The following is an 18,401-nucleotide window of genomic DNA, read 5'->3' as shown; positions in this document are numbered from 1 at the left end:
AAATAAGTTTGAAAGCTTGCCAGTTCTTGTTTTAATTCGTTGGGAGATACTAAACCATGAAATCTCTCCCTTGGCCTTGTGGGGCTTTCCTCTTCCTCGGCAGTCACTGCCCTCTGTGTTTAGCTCCACAGCGTCAGTGAGTTAAATATGTTAAACTGGAAGAACAGGGAAATTCTTGGCTCTATCAGCTACAGTAATCTGAATTAGGAGTTTAAACAAACTTGGGAAAAACAGTTGTTATGAAGCCTTTAATTTTCCCTTAAGCTTCCGTGTCACCCTAGAACCAAAAGCAAAGGTAGTTAAATTAGGATAATTAATCATGGAACAGCTTACATAGGGAATGTAATGCATGTTCCATCAATTTGCAAGTTCTGTAAATCAAGATAAGAGGTTTCTCTAAAATGTGGTGGTTATAAGATAGGGCTGATGTACTTGACAGAAGAGTTAAGTAAGTTAGATGCCACCTGTGTTGGCATCTTGAAGTTGTTTCTGGAGTGGTTCCTTCAGACTTGAATGTTTAGAGAATTAGTCTGTATTTCTGTGTCTAACACCAAATCAGGGAGAGCAAACTTGAGGGAGGAAAGGTCGTTTAAGTTAAAACTCTGTGTTTGAGACTCTTGAATTGACACTTTCCTTTTCTCCTGTTCTTGCCCAAGGTCTCGTGGATTTGGGGAGAGGGCAGCAAGCCTGCCTGTCTGCTGCTGCAGGACCTTTGCTCTACAAAGCTTGGTTTTGTACTGACAGAAGACAAGATGTGTTATATTTATCGCATTCAGGGGAGGTCTTGAAATGTGTGGAGCTGCAGGTCCTAACTTCCCAAAGTAAGATGTGCAAAAACCTTAGACATTGTAGTCAGCCTGTGTGGCTAATATAATTGCATCTTCTTCAATAACTACTGTAGATGTGAAGCAGACTTTGAAGCAAGTCAGTTGACACCCACACAGGACTAAATTATGACATCCTGAATAAATTGCTATGCAGTGTAAGTGCTAAAGTAGTGTCAATACAAAGAAAGTTTGTTCCCAAAAATTCTTCGTATATTGAAAATCAGTTGAAATTTACTGGATTAAAAAGTTAATTTGCGTAGTTACGTTATTTGCATGTAAAATAAGCAAAGTTTATCAAGATCGTTAGAAACAGAAAACACAGGAGAGAAAAATGTCAAATGTATTTTAAGTGGAACTGTCAAATTCTGTTCACATCCTGTTGAAACGATAAAGGACTCAGCATTCCGATTCAATGTGAATCACGCAAAGCCATTTATTACAGAAACAAGCCTCCTTATATACGCAACTATATTATAATCACGCGTCCACGCTCCAAGCATGGATTCGCTAAATGAGTATCGTGGGCTGTCCATGTGCTGGAGTCTCACTGATGATACGTCCGATGATTCACGCCATGCCAGGACCCCGCTGATTGAGGAACGCCCCTCTTTCTCACAGCAGATTCTGTTCTCAGCTTCTCGAAGCGGCCTTGAGATTCCTTTGAGCCAGACTAACTCAGCAACAAATCTTTATCTATCAAAACTCCTCCACAACATCCCACCTATTTTAACTTTCATAGTTAGTGACCAAATGGTGACTTTTGGTATACTACTTTTTCTTTAAAGTGTAATAGAATAATGAGTCCCTATTCTGTGACAAGCAAACTGGACATACAGGGTGTTTCAAAAAGATGGACCCAATTTCAAATTGAAATTACTTTAAAATTGGGTCAATCTTTCTGAAACGCCTTGTGTTCTGCTTGAATTGCATCATATAAAAACCTGCAGAAGGCTCTGAGGAGGCATGCCTTTGAAAATGTATCTCCTTTTTATTAGCACACAAACATAATAACTGGAAACTTAAATGCATTGTTTGTAGAGTATGAAAACGTAGCAATAAAAATTATAGCACTGCAATAAAGATCAAGGTAGAAATCTCTTTAGATGTTGGACTTCATTTTGAATTTGCTTCCTTTTGTCTTTAGTGTGTTTGATACTTAATTTTTGTATGTTACAGAAGCACCTTCTTAGATGCCTCATGCATGTATTTGAGTTTACAGTTCACAGTGTTCAGATTCAGAGTTTGGGGCTTGATAGTTGTTTGGGTGCCTATCTCTGTAGATAACGTACACAGAATTTTCTGCAGAAATATCATCGTATCTGATATAGAAAATGTTAGAAACTTCTACAAGGGAGAATGCCATATTGACATTTTGTTAGTCTGGTGGGATCATCAAAATATGCATCATTAGGGATATGTGAGTGCTTCCACTGAAATATACATATTTTGATATACAAAAATCTTGCATGTATTTTGGGAGGTATTTTTGTAACACAAATGACGGACATAATTTTCTTAGCTGTGGGATCATTTGATGTACCAAAGCTTAACCAGTGTAAGTGTTAAGGATCCATCTCTATTATTTAAAAAAAGAATTGCTAGGTAGTTGCAGAATGAGTGACAGGATGGGATGAGCTCTTAATTGCCCTTTGGCTTCAGGGAAGAAAAGAGACTTTGTTTTATGGACTGATGATGTGCAACTGGCAAGTTGCAACCCTCCATGTGTCCTTTCTCTTCCTTTCGGACTGTGGCTGTGAAATAACTACTTATGAATTCCATTCCTATTTTGAAAGCTTTTTTTTTTTTTTAATATTGTGTGTGCTTTCTTTATTCCCTGACCTCAGTGCTGTTAAATGAGGATAAGAATTACCAAAGGAAGGCTATGCATGTGGCAGCCCATGGAAAAGCCATATCAGTTGTCTGTGGCTTTTCATTCTGCATCTAGTGATATGATGCGACTACTTGGTATTTTTATTTAGAAAGTACAAGAAAAGCATCAAAAGTTTGAGTTGTCTCAACAGTGTGAGAAATAGTGTCTTAAGCTTCCCTCCTGGTTTGACATTTGACAAAAAAAGTGGCCCAGATTATCTAACTGTTGCCACTTTCATGCCTTACCATAGGGACCTGATACAAGGTTGATAAATGTTTGTAAAAGAAGTAAGTGCTTGAGTCCTCAGAAAGGAAGTGTAAAACCTTCCGATTCAAAGTGTTGATTTATACTGCTCTTAGCGTTAGTAGTTGGTTTGGCCGCTTGCCCCTTGCCTGTGTTTGCCAGCTTCCTGCTACTTGGAGCGGAGCAGTTGCCTGGATTCACTTCCCCTGGGCTATGCAAGTGCTGTAGCACTGCACTGAAATTCTGGGTAGTAATAACGTGTATTTTCCTTAAAATCTTGTGACCATAGTTTGCCAACTAGTTTTAAACAAACAAAAGTAAACAATGATGTCATCTTATATATTTTGTTTTTACTTGTGTACAGAATTTCCTGAAATGGCACACTTCTAAGCTAGAGTTGCATCAGTATATGAAGCTGTCTCCTCTGCTTCACAGAATTGTGATGTGCAGCACAAGAATGGTGTTGTTAAGTGTTTCTGGTGAAGGTGCACTTCATAGAGCTGGTGTGTTGTGCTTAATTCCTGCTTTTGTAAACATCTGGGTTGTCCTGAGTACTAGGGGTGCGCTCCACTTCTTGTGATCCAGGGAGGAAAGGTTTTGGTTAGATGTCCCATTTCCGTGCGTCACTGAGAGTGATGCAAGTACTCCTTCGGCAGCCTCGTTAAATTTGGATCATTGATAACCTATGCTCAACACTTCTTTTTCCTTTCAGTATGATACCTTTTTACTGTTCCTATCAATGGTGATAATGAAGTATTGAAACAGGTCAAAAAGGGAGGCAATAAACTGCTTGGTCAGTAGTGTGGGGTCCTGGGGTACTCCCCAGTGACATACTGTCCAGGGGAACAGAGCTCCTTAGGGCTGGTGAGGATGAATCCTGGGTGTGAGGGCCAAAAGAGTCAAGCTGGGTCGCTAAGCTTGGCTGGTGACGGAGCAGGACTGACTGCTGCAGCAGACAGCACCTCTGTGCCTGGCTGAGGTCTGTACACTACTATATATTGCATTCATACCTGGCTTTTTTTCAGTGTTATTATGTTTTATAAATATCTTGGAGCTCACTCTCTTGTTCTTGGCAAGTTAAGTTTTAGAAATAATCTCTAAGTTATGTCCTCTTTGTGCATTTGACCCTGTGGCCTGACCACGAGTCAAAACTTTGCTGGGAATCAGAAGATATGCAAAGTGAACTGTATGGTGGGTTGGTTTTTTTTTTGAGGCCATAGTAGTAGTATTTCTTATCATGGGCAATATATTTGTTCCATATCTCTTATTACTAACATTTTATCTGATGACTGATTTAAAATCTGAACCTGAGTTCACTTGTCTGTATGAATCCTTTCCTCCTCCAGCTGTAAGACACCTGAAGAGAAACAATTACAGTTGAATAACCAGGAACCAAGTTAGTCTTCCTGGTTATACTGAGATGTGGAGGGAGAGTTGCAGCCTGAGTGTCATGCAGGGTAAGCAAGTGGCTGTCTTCAAGTGAATAGAGATTAAACTAAATTCTTGCTTCCTTGGGGTTTTAATAATTTGCTGTAGAAGTGTGGGCTGGAGAGTCTGTCAGGCTGGAGGAAAATTTGCCTTTACAGGCGGTAATGTCTGTCTGTGTTTCAGTCATGCCCATTGAAATGATAAATCAACGACTGCTTCCCTCAGCTGACTCCTCCTGCCAGTTGTTTCTGATTTCTTCTGAAGTGCATAATTGTTTTGTTGTTTTTTATTTTTTCCTTCTCCCCGCCCCGTGTTTGCAAATGTTTTATTATTAATAACTTGTACTTATTCTAGTTCTCAAGCTTATATTGTAAATTCAGTTCTTGTTGTGTTGGCTGGTGAGCAAATGAATGTCACCTGAAACTCCTCCAAAATGCGTGCTTGGTATTTAGTAACCATCTGGCACTTTCATACTTCCCGGTCTTCCCAGACATCTGATGAAAGTGCCGTACTGCCTCGGGTCATTCAGGTACTTTGGAAAGACACTCTTGCCATTCCTTGGCATAATGCCTTGGGCAAGTTTTACCTCTGCATCAAACTGTGTCCTGAGAACCTGAGAGCTGTCTTGATCTGACCATTTAATGGGATTGGGTGTCACTTGTATTGTTTTGATTTGAGTCATTGTAACTTGGTCATACCCAAGGGAGAACTTACCACATCTCATGTCATAGTTCAGTACCAGGGTAGAAGGCTTAGGACTCCCATGTCTCTTGCACAGCTTGTCTTATGCAGATATGGCAAGATGAGGAGAAGATGAGAGACTACAGCAAATTTGGTTTATAATTTGTATAAAAATCCTACTTCTTCAACTGTCGCTGCGTTTGCAACAAAAGCAATCATGAGCACAAATCTGTTGAACGCATTAAATAACATTTGTCTAACTTTGATGTTGAAAAGACTTTTGAAAGTGTCTAGGCTTTCCAGAGTGTCTTTCTTAAAATGCTAATGGCATCACTATTAAGAGCCAGAGAGAGGTGTCACCCTTGTCAGTTCTAAAATGTCTCATGCATAGTTCTTGCTTTTAGTTCCATGCTTTTCTTATGCTTAATGGAGTTCCAGCTCTACCCATTAAGTGCTGCTAATTTTTGAAAAGTTTGTTGTGAGAACATAGACAGGGTAGTGTAACATATGTGATTCCCTCTTCAGCTGCATATAATTACTCTCATATATATTTTCCTGAGTGTCTTGTCTTAAGATTTCTCCCAAATAGCAGGCAAAGATGGTGATAGCATATGGTTGCTTCTAATATCTGTCCTGAAATCAAACCAATTACTTAGCTTGCATTCCTGAACTATGAAGTGATTATGCTTCCATGGGGACTACGAAAAATTAATAAAGTTAAATTGCAAACTCTAAAAAAGGACGGTTCAGAATTTTATTTACTTCAAGTGTTATATCTAGGCTGTCATTCAGAAACCTTTATATTTTGGCCATAATTCTTTAAGGTAGTGTATGCTGACAAGTTCCCTGGATCATCAGTAAACACTCAGAGAGTGCACTGGTTTTTATAAATAGAAATATCCAGGGCTGTGTCCCAAGTCAAACCATTTTCAAGAGCTCCAAGGTATGAATCTCATTGGCATACATATATTGGTATCCCTGAATGAATGATTCTTAATTACTTTAATTATGTCCTTTTAAGGAGCTTAATTGACTTTAACAGCTTGAAAAGTCACCAGAAGCTCTTAGAGAGGGTCTCTTTTTTTGCCTTAATTTCAACTTCCGTTCTCTATTTCATGTTTCTCGGTGACGTTTATAGTAATAAGGCAGGGTGGTATTTATCTGTTCCCTTCTATAGGGAAAATTTTAGAAACTTCTTTGTTCTGATTGAATTTCCTAGTCATGTTTACTTAAAATAAATCATGGTACTAGCTCCTTCTTAAGCCTATCTTCTGCTGTCACTTGAGTCATTATACTTGCTTTTCGTCATTTTCCTTACTGTTTCACAGCTTTTCTTTCAACTCTTAGCTCGGCCGTCATCACTGAACCCAGGAATATTCACAATTATACAGGCTTTCATCTTTCATGTCCCTTGGCAAGAGGTGTATGTTCACAGAGACAGAAGATGGTAGGAGGTTGTACAGTAGCACAGAAACTCAGTTGATAAGTTCCCAGTTGCACCTTTCGTGGGTACTTGAATTGTGTTGGTGCTTTCAGCTGGGGAGTACTTTCAAACATCTGCTGCTTTTCTCAGTGGAGGTTCTTGAAGGAATCGTTCGTCATGACACTTGTGTCCATCCTTTTCGATAACTACCTGTCTCAGCTGTTTGTCTTAGCAGACCTAAATCTGACTGGTTTTTGTTGTCAGTAATTGGTTTGGCATCTGACTGTTGTTCCCCGGGTGCACAAAAAGAGTGGCAGGATGGAAACCCATCAGGTCCATCTGTACTGCTGCGTTGTTCCGAATACTGCTGTTTCTCTGCCTTCCATTACCCTTGAAGACAATTTCTTCCTCAAGAGACACACCATCTCTCTTTACTCGTCTTTGGATTCTGGTTTCACTGGGCTGCCCGCTGGCGCTTAAGAACCCTAATTATTTCCAACATAATGTTTATATTTATTTTCGTTCTTTTTTTAACTCTAGAAAAAGAAAAGCCATCCTGCAGAACCTGGTAGCACACCTGTCAGAAAACCTGTTTTTCGGTGTTCCTTTTTTTTTTTTTTGTCTTTCCTATTACACTTTCATGACTCTGATTCATTCCAGTAAAGTGCTAGACTTGCATTAAAAAGTTCCTAGAATAAATGCATATTTTATTATTTACCTTTATAAACTTGTAAGAGATACAGTGAAGAATATTGGAAGGACAGAAGCTCTGTTTTTGTAAGTAATCATTATGATTGCATTAAGGACTGTGTTTTGTTTTCCTGATAAGTGGTGCAGCAGTGCCTGTGGATCATAAAATGACATCTTATCTATACCTGATGTGTGTATTTCCACAGACACAGTGCTTAATCCATAACTGATACAAACCTTAAATGAAACCTTCAGTTTTAGAGAGTAATAAAGAGAATAATTGAGAATGTGGACAGAAAGCTAATGAGGGTGAAATGAAGCTCTGCTTTTTGTCTCTTCTCTTAAATATGTTTTTCAAACATGTATACATGCACACCAGCAAACAAGAAAAATTAGTGTGCTGGGATTGGTAATCTGCTTCTAATTGAAACTTTCTGTCAGTATAATTAACTTTTGGGAGACAATATATCTTCTGCTTCTGTAAATGTACTGTAACTTTCCCTGATAGCATATAGTGGCTGGATAGCTGTGCTGACCCAGAGTCTTCTAGTGAGATGCTCAGGGCTGCAAGAAAAGTGGGAGTGAAACTGTGATACTTTTGAAGACATTGCTGCCTTACAGTTGTCCTGTTGGTGTAACTGTTGTTTGGGAAAATCGGCAGTATTTTCATCAGACTTTGTGGTCAATAACACAGCTCCTGGTTACTTAAGGTGTCTTTGTGATGAAATGTATTATTCCTGGTCTAAGTTGGGGTGAATTTTTTAACAGCCGTGTGTGAAGTCAGAAAATGGGAGAGACTGGATTTGCAGCTCAGAAGTAAAACCTCTGGTATTTAAGATATTAATACTTCTGCATTTATTTGCCAACAAAGGTAACGTAATACTTATCATAGCACTGTGTGAATTATGAAGATTTTAACATTAGTTGTAGGAAGCCTGACTTTTTATTTTTCTGAATTTAACTTGATTCCTTCATCTTTTCAGTGCTTTAATGCTCAATAAGCAAACAGATTACAGTTTAGTTTTATTGGTGAGGTTTTGTTTTGTTTTTTCGTAAACATGTCTGTCTACATGAGTAGAAACTGCTGGAATTAGTGGATGTGGCCCCCTCCTAACAAAACTCCACTAATTAATGTTTCTGAAAATCATATTCTCTAAATTGACTACACCTTCTAATTTATGTTTGATTTGACCTTCTAGCCTGTAAACTGTAGAGATACGAGAGTAGTGACTTAGCACCTCCTGCCTGTGAAAATTTAGGGTCTGCATTAAACAGACTGAGGGTTTTTTTTGGCACGATATCTGTTAGTAAATTTTTCCTTGTTTCCGGTTATGTGTACGGCTGAGATTTCCTATACCTCTTCTGCTTTGTTAAATAACTTTATTCTCTCGCAGGATCTGTGCTCTGTTTTGGCTGGAAAAAGCATTCATATCTCTTTTGGCACAGAAAGTATATCTTATTTATTTGAGTAGCTAGATTCTTCCAAGTGCCTAGTTTCAGTTTCCTGACTTCAGTTTCTCCCCAGTGACAGCGATTAAGGTAACGCCTTATCAAAGCACCAAGTTATCAAATGCTTAATCGTCTGCTACTCAGTTTCCATAGCAGTTTATTTCTTTGTCAAAAAATCCTGCATTTTTGAAGACTTGCGTTTGGATTACAGAAATCTCAGGTTAGACTCAAGTGAGGTTTGAAGGTTTAAATCGGTGCCTTTAGGATTGTTAGAATAAGAAGCCCATTCATTCACAGATACTTATGAATTGGATCTGGCTTCTCTTCCTTGAGATGTGTATTTTTGTAAGCACTAAAACTTTGATTTCATACTTAGCAAGAGAATGAAAGAGAGGAAGAAAATAGCAAGAGAGAATGAAAACTCTTTTTAGAAAGATAGCCCAAAGACTTGTTGATACTGGACAGCGAAGCAGGAAACGATGTGTGTCATAAAGGCTCCAGCTTGTTGGATGAAGGCTGAAACTCAGGATGTAGTCTATAAATACAAAACAGTCTCATAAAAATATTTTTAAAGTGCAGTTCTGAGTGCCTCAGAGAAGCTGACTGAATGTGCAGCTGTGTCAGTATGTATATATATTTGTGCACATTCATATACACACATACACTTATACCATACTTTCTTCTTTAAATATGAATATATTCATTTTGGTGATATGTACTTCCTGGAGGAGACTGGTAACATTAGCAACACCAGATGTAAATTTGGGAGCTACAACCTGTATTCTTTGCAGACTCTAAACTAGCAGCTTAGTGGAGAAGCAGAAAGCAAGGGACTACAACAGGGCAGAAGGGGAGGAATTCTTGAAGCTTAATATTTCCCTGCACAAAAAGACTGTTTTGTTTTGTTTTTTCCCCTCAGTATTTTGTCGAAAGTTTTTCTTTTTAAGTGATACATCTAGCAGCCTTCTAGGGATTTTGGGAGTGTCTTCTGTCCTGACCAGTTGATAGCTGTAAAAATTGTCACTCAACTTGGAGGTGCAAGTGCTTGTACTTGAACTTGCTCAAGCTGTTGGCTAAGAAACAAGGCTGGAACAGATTTACTAGCTGCAATTAATGGCCATGTTCCCTTTTTTCCTTCTGACTGTTCAAATATGAACTTACAGGGATCTTAAACTATGAGTTGCTGCCATCTTTTTGCTTGCTAAATTGCTTTAGTTTTGCAATTGAAACGAGTGTCAGTTTGGAATAACTGCTTAAAACACAGTAATTTGGAATATCAGAATAATTTGTAATAATACAAGAGTGTATTTTTGATATATGTTGCTGGGCTTTTTTGTTGTATTAAACAAGGCAAGGTTGGAAAACATCCTTTTTCCTCCCCATGTTTTTAAAATGCTGTTTGGTTGTTCTTCTTCTTTTACCAAATACTAGAATAACAATACTACAGCAGTCCCATAATAACCTGGTAGCTGTAATGCTACGTCACTCTGAATATGCTTATGCCTTCATCTTTTTCTTGTTATTTTTTTCTAATTTATAAGTGTTTATCTGAAGGTGCCCATCTGTCTTTGAAATCCCTCCACTGTTGCTCGTTTCTGCTGTGCCGCTGTGGCAAAGGCGGCCAGTCTTTAGGACAAAGTCTTTAGGACACGAATGAACCCTCATCTTAGGTGTACTAATGTCAAGACCCAAATTCAGGCAATTTCCTCAAAGATTGGGAGTGTGGAAACCCAGAGTAATTGATATTTGACAAATATTGCTGCCAATTTGGTGTGTTAACTGTATGACACAACTGTTTTCTTGAATTTGTGCATAAGCAGTTTCTGCAAATATTTTTGAGTTTTTTTGTTAGAGGAACCCCATGTTTTATCACATGGTCTGTAACCCAATTTCAGCCCTGTTTCTAGAGTAAGTAATTGATGAGAAAATTAAAATAGTTTGAAACTGCTCAGAAATGTTTGTTTAGAAGAAGCTGCTGCACCATCTGCTTGTGCCAGTAAGGATGCTTGAGCACATACTGTCAAATAAAGCCAAACCCCAGAAATCTCAAGTACCCAAGTACTTTTCTTTTTAGAGTGTTATGACAAGGGCTGATGTTACCTTGGGTAAGAACACAAACCTAAACAGGGATTTAGGTCACATATTGTAACCTACTAAATTCTGTGTCTGTTTCGCGTGTAAGAAGCCGTTGTGAATCACGTTCATTTCAGGAAGGCAGTCTTGTCCTTATACTTCTCTTCTGATGGTGGAGTGTAAGGGGTTTTACTTTGAATTTTTTTGAACAAAAGGCAATGTTCTGGAGTGCAGATTTTACAAGGGCTGCTTTGTGAGCTGGGTGTGGAGGTCATGGGCAAGGGAGGTGAGGGGGTCTGCAGGCTGGGTTTCTTGCCTGCAGTGGCACAGCACCCTGTGACTCCCCCAAGAAGATGTTGTCACCCCACTTGTGCTTTGAGGCATTCCCAAAGCATGTCTCTGAGCAGTTTCAGTATGGAGAAAATAATGACATGAAACTCAGAATTGATAGCTGTGGGTATCAATTTCAGAGCTTGGAGATTATGATGTTAGGAATAGCAGTGTAAACGCTGGAGAACATATCTACAGCTGACTGAGTGCTTGTGCAGTATTACCAACCACCTTTCAATCTCCAAAAGAAAACACACATTTCTGATACCTGAAATTTCAGTTGTTTAGGCGAAAAGATTCAATGTAAAAAGATGCTTGTTGCCCATCCTAAAACTGTGGCTTTGATGACTCATGGTGATGAAGCTGAATGCTTTCCCTGTTGCTGTGTCTCCAGGCACTGCTGCAAGGAGCCTTTGGGAGTTCCAGGGTGAAAAGACCTGCCTCTGGAGACCTCTGCTAAAGATGAAGACCTCCTAACAGGCCAGGCAGCCGTAGCAGGAGCTCAGAAATCCTACATCAAGGTAAAGAGATTCATTTTTAAAGCAAGTTGAAGTGTCTGATACAATTTTCAAAATAAGGACTTGTTTTCTTACTAAATAAACACACAAATGCATCTCTGAGCTTTCTTCATTTTTTGGTGTGTATTGCTGCTTGCTACCTGGTACAAATGTTGTCCTAGCAAATGCTGTGGGAGGGCGAAAAAAACAACATAGTGTATTGTATGCTAGAGCCAGAAGTAATTCTTTATAATAACAGTAGAAAGATACATCCGCAGTTCTTTGTTGACGAGGGAACAGGCTGTTTTGGAGCTCTGCAGCATGCTCTGTTTTTAGAAACATATCCCAATTTAATTGCCACATTCAGAGCTCGCTTTGAGTGGCCACAAAAATACGGGAACACTCTCGAATGTCTTCAGCAATGGGAGGAGAATAAGGTTTGCGTATGATGAACTTCTGTTTACCAGCACTGTACTTATTTCTTAGTATGGTCATCCAGAACTCATTCTTGCTTGTAAAGTACAAATGCTGATGGACAAAAAAGAAATGTGACCCCAAGTACTTTGTTGAACCTATCAGCACTACAGACCCAGGCACTTTGGGAGAGTTGACTATACTATGGTTTTGTTGGATAGCCAGGATTTTGAATGTAGCGGTGATATATGCAGTATCTTTCCTTCATACTGACAAGATTAATTGAACTTTGTGTAGAGAGTTGGCTGAAAAAAGTGAGTAGCAGTGGAAATGCTTTCTACAGATTTCTTCAAGATTAAATGTAGGTCCTTCTAAAGGTCTGCCAACTTCTGCATTTTTTTTAAAAACAGCTGTTGCAAAGTGTTAACTTCATTGTTGGAAGGTTCCTTAAATAAATACTTCTTGATTCATCTGAGAAGAATTGTAGATTTTTCTGGTTAATGATTTATTGATTTTTCTAATTTGGAGTGGATTTAGAGCTCTGAACTAGGCCAAAGTTCATTGTCCTACCATCGATGGAGTAAAATTAACGTCGGCATGAGTTTTCCCGTTAGCACAGTCAGCATTTCACTCCATAACCTGCCGTCGTGATCTGCTGTATGTGCCTGGGAGCAGGACCACCAAGGACAGTCAAGCACACTCATCCGTTTCTTACACCATTCCCTTTCTCTCTGCTTCCCACTTCTTTGAATTCAGTTTCCACTTTGTTTCTCCAGCCCACTAGCAAGGTAATCTTGAACAACTGGGGATAGTGTATTGAAACCTTGGCAGAGCAGAAAAACTGATGATGATGATGATTATGCAGTGATTTCAAACTGGAGAAAAAGAAATCCAGAAATATTTATTTCATTAATGTTTTCCTTTATTACGTTTGCCTTAGGAGTGGAGTACATGAAACAATACAAGTTGAGATAACCATGCACTAAAAAAAGAAATAGAATATTTCTCTGGATGATGTTTAAAAAAGCACAATTTACACAATGAGAGGGTAAAGACTTCATAGAAGGTATCTACATAGTCCCATGGGGTGCATGGATGTGTGTAAGTGGGGGGTAGGTGGGGGCTGGGATTCTTGTACAGCTGTAAGGTACTGTCAGTTTTTGGTGATGCACAGTGTCCACGATTGAACTGCAGCCTTGAACTCTGTCACTACTTCCAGCGAGGCAGTTTGTTCTGTGCCTTTCTGTCTCTTTTTTTCCCTTTGTTTGGACTAGTGTGTTGCTAACCAGAAACACATGATACGACACAGCCAAATGTTCTGGTGAAAATCAAGGGCACTTCATAGCTGTGAAGATTTTATATTTGTCCTAGATTCTTTCTTTCTTTCTTTTTTTTTTTTTTTCATTGATGCAGCTGTAAGTGTTGTTGTAAATTGTATGAATAATTGATCAAGGAGTTCTTGTTACCTCAAGTAATGTTATGCTTATTGCTTCTCAGAACTGTGCTGCTCTTTATTGTACTACAGCACTGCTCATACGCTGCTCTGTGTGTGGGGAGTTTATTCCCTTAAAGTTTTTTTTCTGTTCCCATCCCCTTTGCTCTCCTCCTCCTCTTTCCCCTCTAGAGCGTGTTGTTTCTGCTTCAGTGTATTCCGTGGTTTAACTGAGAAGGGTCTTTTTTAATCGACAACAACACATTTAAAAAAACCCTCCATGGGCCTGGGAACTGTGCAGTGTACACATCTGGTTTCACATAGGCATGAATTGCTGGCTTTACAAACACGAAACATGTAGTCCCTGCCACAGAGTTAGCTAAAGTGTTCCGTAACTTGAGACTGTATTTGAAATGAAAACAAAATTGTATGGCTTCTTTACCATACTAATGGAAAACATTTAATTTACTTCTTCAAGCCAACCAAAAGAATGACGCAATGCTGCTCAAGCAGATTTACGGTGCTTTTTCTTCTGTAGAAATCAATACAGCTTGAGGTTGCTGCTATGGGAGCTGGCTGGTTGACTGCAATCCAGCTGTGTTCAAATGTAAACTTCTGTACCGCAAACCAAAACTGATGATTTTGATTTATTCAGGCACTGCTGTATCTCTGAGATATTATGGTGTTGGATTTTATTCATGGCTTTTCTCTGCTTTATTGCCATTAATACTACAGGGTATTTAAAAAAGATGGACCCAATTTCAAAGCAGTAGTGATTTCAAATTGGGTCCATCTTTTTGAAACGCTCTGTAGATTGGAATTTCAAAATAGCAAGTTCAGTCCGTTTATGATTTTTTTCTTTTTCTCAAATCATGTAGTTATTTGCTGTATATCCTGAATTAAAGTACTTAGTTCTGTGGGAGTGATATTAGCAAAAGCAGCTCTATGTACAGGCCATGTGTGCCTTTCAGTGGAGTCTTTTTTTCTTTTGAGGCAAAAAAAAAGAAGGGGGCAAAGCCAAAAAATAGGCTTTCATTCAACATGAGTGTTAAGGGCTAGCATAATAATTTTCTACTTTGTACAGAAGAAGCTCTGAACATTGAGTTGTCTTTGATTTTCCTCCTGCTAGGGAAATATCATTTTGGTTCAGTCCAAAAAATTTCTGAAAAAGAGTACTATATATATATATTTTTTTTTTTTTAAGAAGTGAAACCAACTGTGCAGATTTTCATCGTACACCAACTTTTATGCCCTTGTTTCCTTTCTTATTCCCTTCTGCCCCTACTAATAGCTTCGACTTTATTTAAGCTCTCTAAGAGCCTGTTGCTGTTTCTCTCCTTATTGTCTTCCTTAATGGGATTCAGTCTTGCTTAAGCACTTCACTTCTGGCAGAAATTATTATCTAAAGGAGCCTTTAGGATGGGGTCCCTGATGCAGCTTATTTCCTGCCCCCCCGGCCTCCCCAAGGGTTGTATTTCCTTGGGAAGTCTCTTGGTTGTCTGTTTGCTGGTTGTGCTAACTCTGCCAGAAGGAAAATGATGGCTTGACACTTGCCCGATAACTTGCCAGTAGTACATTTAATCTTTAAAAAAAAACACCAAACCCCCTCCCCCACCCCCCAAAAAACAATCAAACAAACAAAAAAAACCCCCGACAATTTCTACTTCCATTTCTCAAGTAACTTTTATCCAGGTTTCTTAATTTTCTAACTATTCTTTCCCATATACTTACCAACCTCATGGTGGATGAATAGCCTGAAAAAATGTAGAGGAACTGAGGTCATTTTTGTTGGGGTGGCTTGGGATGTGGTGAGTTAGCAAAGAACAAGATGGGGATTTGAGATGGTGAGCGATGTTGCTGATAGCTGCATTTTTTTCTTTGAAAAGGCTACCATGTGAGACTTAGTGAAGAAGTATGTGAATCCAAATTACAAATATTAACAATGTTGCTTATCGGGAGGAAAATGATAAAGACATCAGATTTGCAAGCCTGAATTTCAGTACAGCTTCAAACATTCTTAAAAAACCCTTTAATTTTCAAACTACTGAATAGTTTTACTCATAGCATAAATACTGAATTTTTAAGATGTATTGAATGTATATCCTGCTACAAAATCTTTTTTATAGTAGTGGGGGAGAGCATACAGTGACAGTGTGATTATGTTTCCTATAAACATAAGGGCAGCCAATATGCAGTAGCTGCTAACTTAGACATAATAGAGATGTCAGATATGAGATCTTGCCAGGAAAGTTTGAATAGCTTAAATTTTCTTTCTGAAGTGCTTCCTGAGGATGGACAAAATGCTTCAGCATTAGCATCACTTAATCACAGTGACAAATCTGGATCTTCAGTGTTTGTGCAGTCACACACTTCTCCCTGGCTGCTACTTTGCAAATTTAGTCCTGTGTTGCTGAATATAAAATTACTGGAGGTACTGCCCTCCAATAGTCTTTCAAGGAAGGATTTTATAAGGAAAAAACACATAAATCTTTAGAAGAAGAAAGAGACGTATTGCCCCACCACCACCCTTTTTTTAATCAGATTTTCCCGATATTCCGACATTTCTATTTAGACTAGCTCTCTAGAGCTGAAATGCAGCTGACTTCAGCAAACAGATTGACATATTTTGGCAATATATTTAGCCCATAGGTTTTGAGTTTGACCGCTCCAAAGTTCTTGTTAGCGTGGAAGGTCTGTCGTGTACTTTTCCTTTTGCCTTTTTCCCTACGCAAGCACTGGCAGTCCAGGCTGGAGTATGCCATAAACGCTTTTAAAGCTACACTTTGAATAAAGCTTACATTTACTACAGCATATTTGCTTTGCATGGTTACAGTACTAGCACTGTTTTCCCATATAAACACTGTAATGAAGTTGTTAAGAAGAAAAAAAAAATGCTTACAGTATTTACACTAAAGTTCATGGAGCATGAGATAGCTACGCCTAGGATGCTGCTACTTTGAAGGGATTAAAAAAAGCTTCTCAGAAATAAATAAATACAAATAGCATTCTCAGACTAGCAAAACAGTACATAAGTGGTGAGAAGAAAGACACTAATTATTATGTAGAGAGCAATCTGAATTGAAATGCCACAGTTGAAGCCACTTTATGGTCTGACCTTCCTATGTATGAATTGAAAAGCAGGAAAAGTACAGGGCATGACCTAAAAATAGTAGTCTTGAAGCTTCTCTGAGTACGTTGTGTCTTATTTTTATTTAGCCTGAAATTTAGTTTTTTCTCTTGAGTCACACCTGAACAAACTATTTTGGCTGTTTCTGTTGTCTTCGTGGTTCCAGCTCTGCCAGACATAGCTACTGCTACTTTATTTTAAGACTGCTTGTGACTTGAAGTCCTGCTGGAAACAGAGTGCTGTCAGAAGGATGCAGTATTGTTGTTAAGAAACTTAAATAAGATAAGGCTAATCCTGTTGTATGCTTCCACTTCAGGAGTTTGTGTAGAAACTTCCCTTTTCTAGCTATGGCACCATGTCACTGGCTACAGGCCTTTGGGGGTTTCTCCCCCAGTGTTTTTCTGAGTTGTTGGCTTGGCTAGACATTAATATTCACAATGTTTCACACATTTGTGGATCATGGCACCACACTGTGCCAACATCCAGAAAAATAAACAAAAAATCAACCAAATAAAATAAAAGCCAACCAAACAGAAAAAATGACAAAAAACCCCTCGTGTTTTCTGTGGTCAAATAAGATGAATGAAAATAAGTGTACCTATAGTCTCTTTGCTTATGGCAAATTTAGTGGGGATTTGTTTGTTTGTTTGTTTTAGGGTTTTTTTGGTGTTTTTGTGTTGTTTTAAATGTAGGTTTTTGTTTGTTTGTTTTTAGTATCAGTAGAGATATGGTAAGAATTAGGATGTTGAATACTTGTGAGCTTTTGCTCAGGTGATTTACAGTTTCAGAAGCACATAATAAGAATTTGTGAGTTGTCATTTTGGATCGGTACTGAATGAAACATCATTATCCTGCCTTTAGAAAGATCTAATATTGGCTATTTAAAAACAAAATAAATTCTCCTACAAGTGTAGGATAATATCTACTCCCAATATTTGTTTTTTACTTTAATGACCCTTTGGTTTCTTAAAACTTGTAGCATAACAGAAGATTTGTAGGGAATTAGAGTATTGGAGAGGATGTTCCTTTTCAGAGTCTCCTAAAAATAAGTAGCTTGTCAATATAACTTAATGAATCCTAAGCAATGGATGCATGCAAGTAAGTAATTAGTGGTTGTCTATTTTCCTTTCTTATAAAGAATATGAAACTTCTATAAGACCAGATAGTTATCAGTAGGTTTTGACTCCCTGGGAAGAAGGTCTAGGTTAAGAGCAGAATTTGTGGTTTTAGGTCGGCAACTGATTTGCTGTGTCACCTTGGGCATGTCCTCTTGACTTCCTTGCACCAGTTTACCATTGTGTCCACATTTTTTTGCCACCATCGTAAAGTTCTTTGTACAATTTGGAGTCAAAATACAATCAAAACTGTTTATTGCTCTGAGTGGGCTCAACTTCATTTGCTATGCAGTTTCTAGTAATGAAATGCAAAGTGCAGTGAAAATATGCAGTTTAGTCCATAAAGAGTTTAGACCAACAAATAAAACCACGCTGGGCAACAAGTATTACAGTACAGTGGATTTGAAGAAAACATGCAGTTTTATTTTATGGGTACCAGTCTGTACAAAGACTGAGAGAAGGACAAAGATATTTGGTTAAAAATGGGAATGCTATGGCCAAAATAGTTGAAATAAGAGGGAAAGAAAAGATCTGTCTTAAAATGAATACGTGGCAGTCTTAGTTTGCTTGAGTCTTTAGCTGAGGATTTCTGCTTTTGTTTTCTGACAGGTAAATTAAATTTACAAATTAAAACTAGACTGGAAGTGTTGGGCTGTTAGTAACTTTTAACAAGGTTAATGTGGGGAAGCAGAATATTGATAAAAGTGAGCTGACATTTAACAGTAGACTAGCTGAGAGAACTTTGTGGTCCTGTGTAATGTGAAGATTGAGTGTCCTGTAAGCTTATTGTTTTATGTTTTAT

At 38.4% G+C, this 18,401-nt stretch overlaps 1 protein-coding gene across 5 annotated transcripts in view; it reads left to right on the top strand.

The window, feature by feature from the left end:
- Positions 1-18,401, top strand: part of FAM110B (family with sequence similarity 110 member B) — a 111,831-nt gene that overhangs the window by 19,285 nt on the left and 74,145 nt on the right. For 4 of the 5 annotated variants that reach the window (XM_082045574.1, XM_082045570.1, XM_082045573.1 and 1 more), the window contains exon 2: positions 11,409-11,535. The gene's annotated coding sequence lies outside the window, so the exon portion shown is untranslated. Of the gene's footprint in view, positions 1-747; positions 822-11,408; positions 11,536-18,401 lie in introns of those variants that run through there. The other variant, XM_082045571.1, reaches the window with a different exon arrangement.

The sequence above is a fragment of the Streptopelia decaocto genome (assembly GCF_964273445.1).
Source record: "Streptopelia decaocto genome assembly, chromosome: 2".
NCBI lineage: Eukaryota > Metazoa > Chordata > Aves > Columbiformes > Columbidae > Streptopelia > Streptopelia decaocto.
This window is presented reverse-complemented; position numbering and strand designations above follow the sequence as displayed.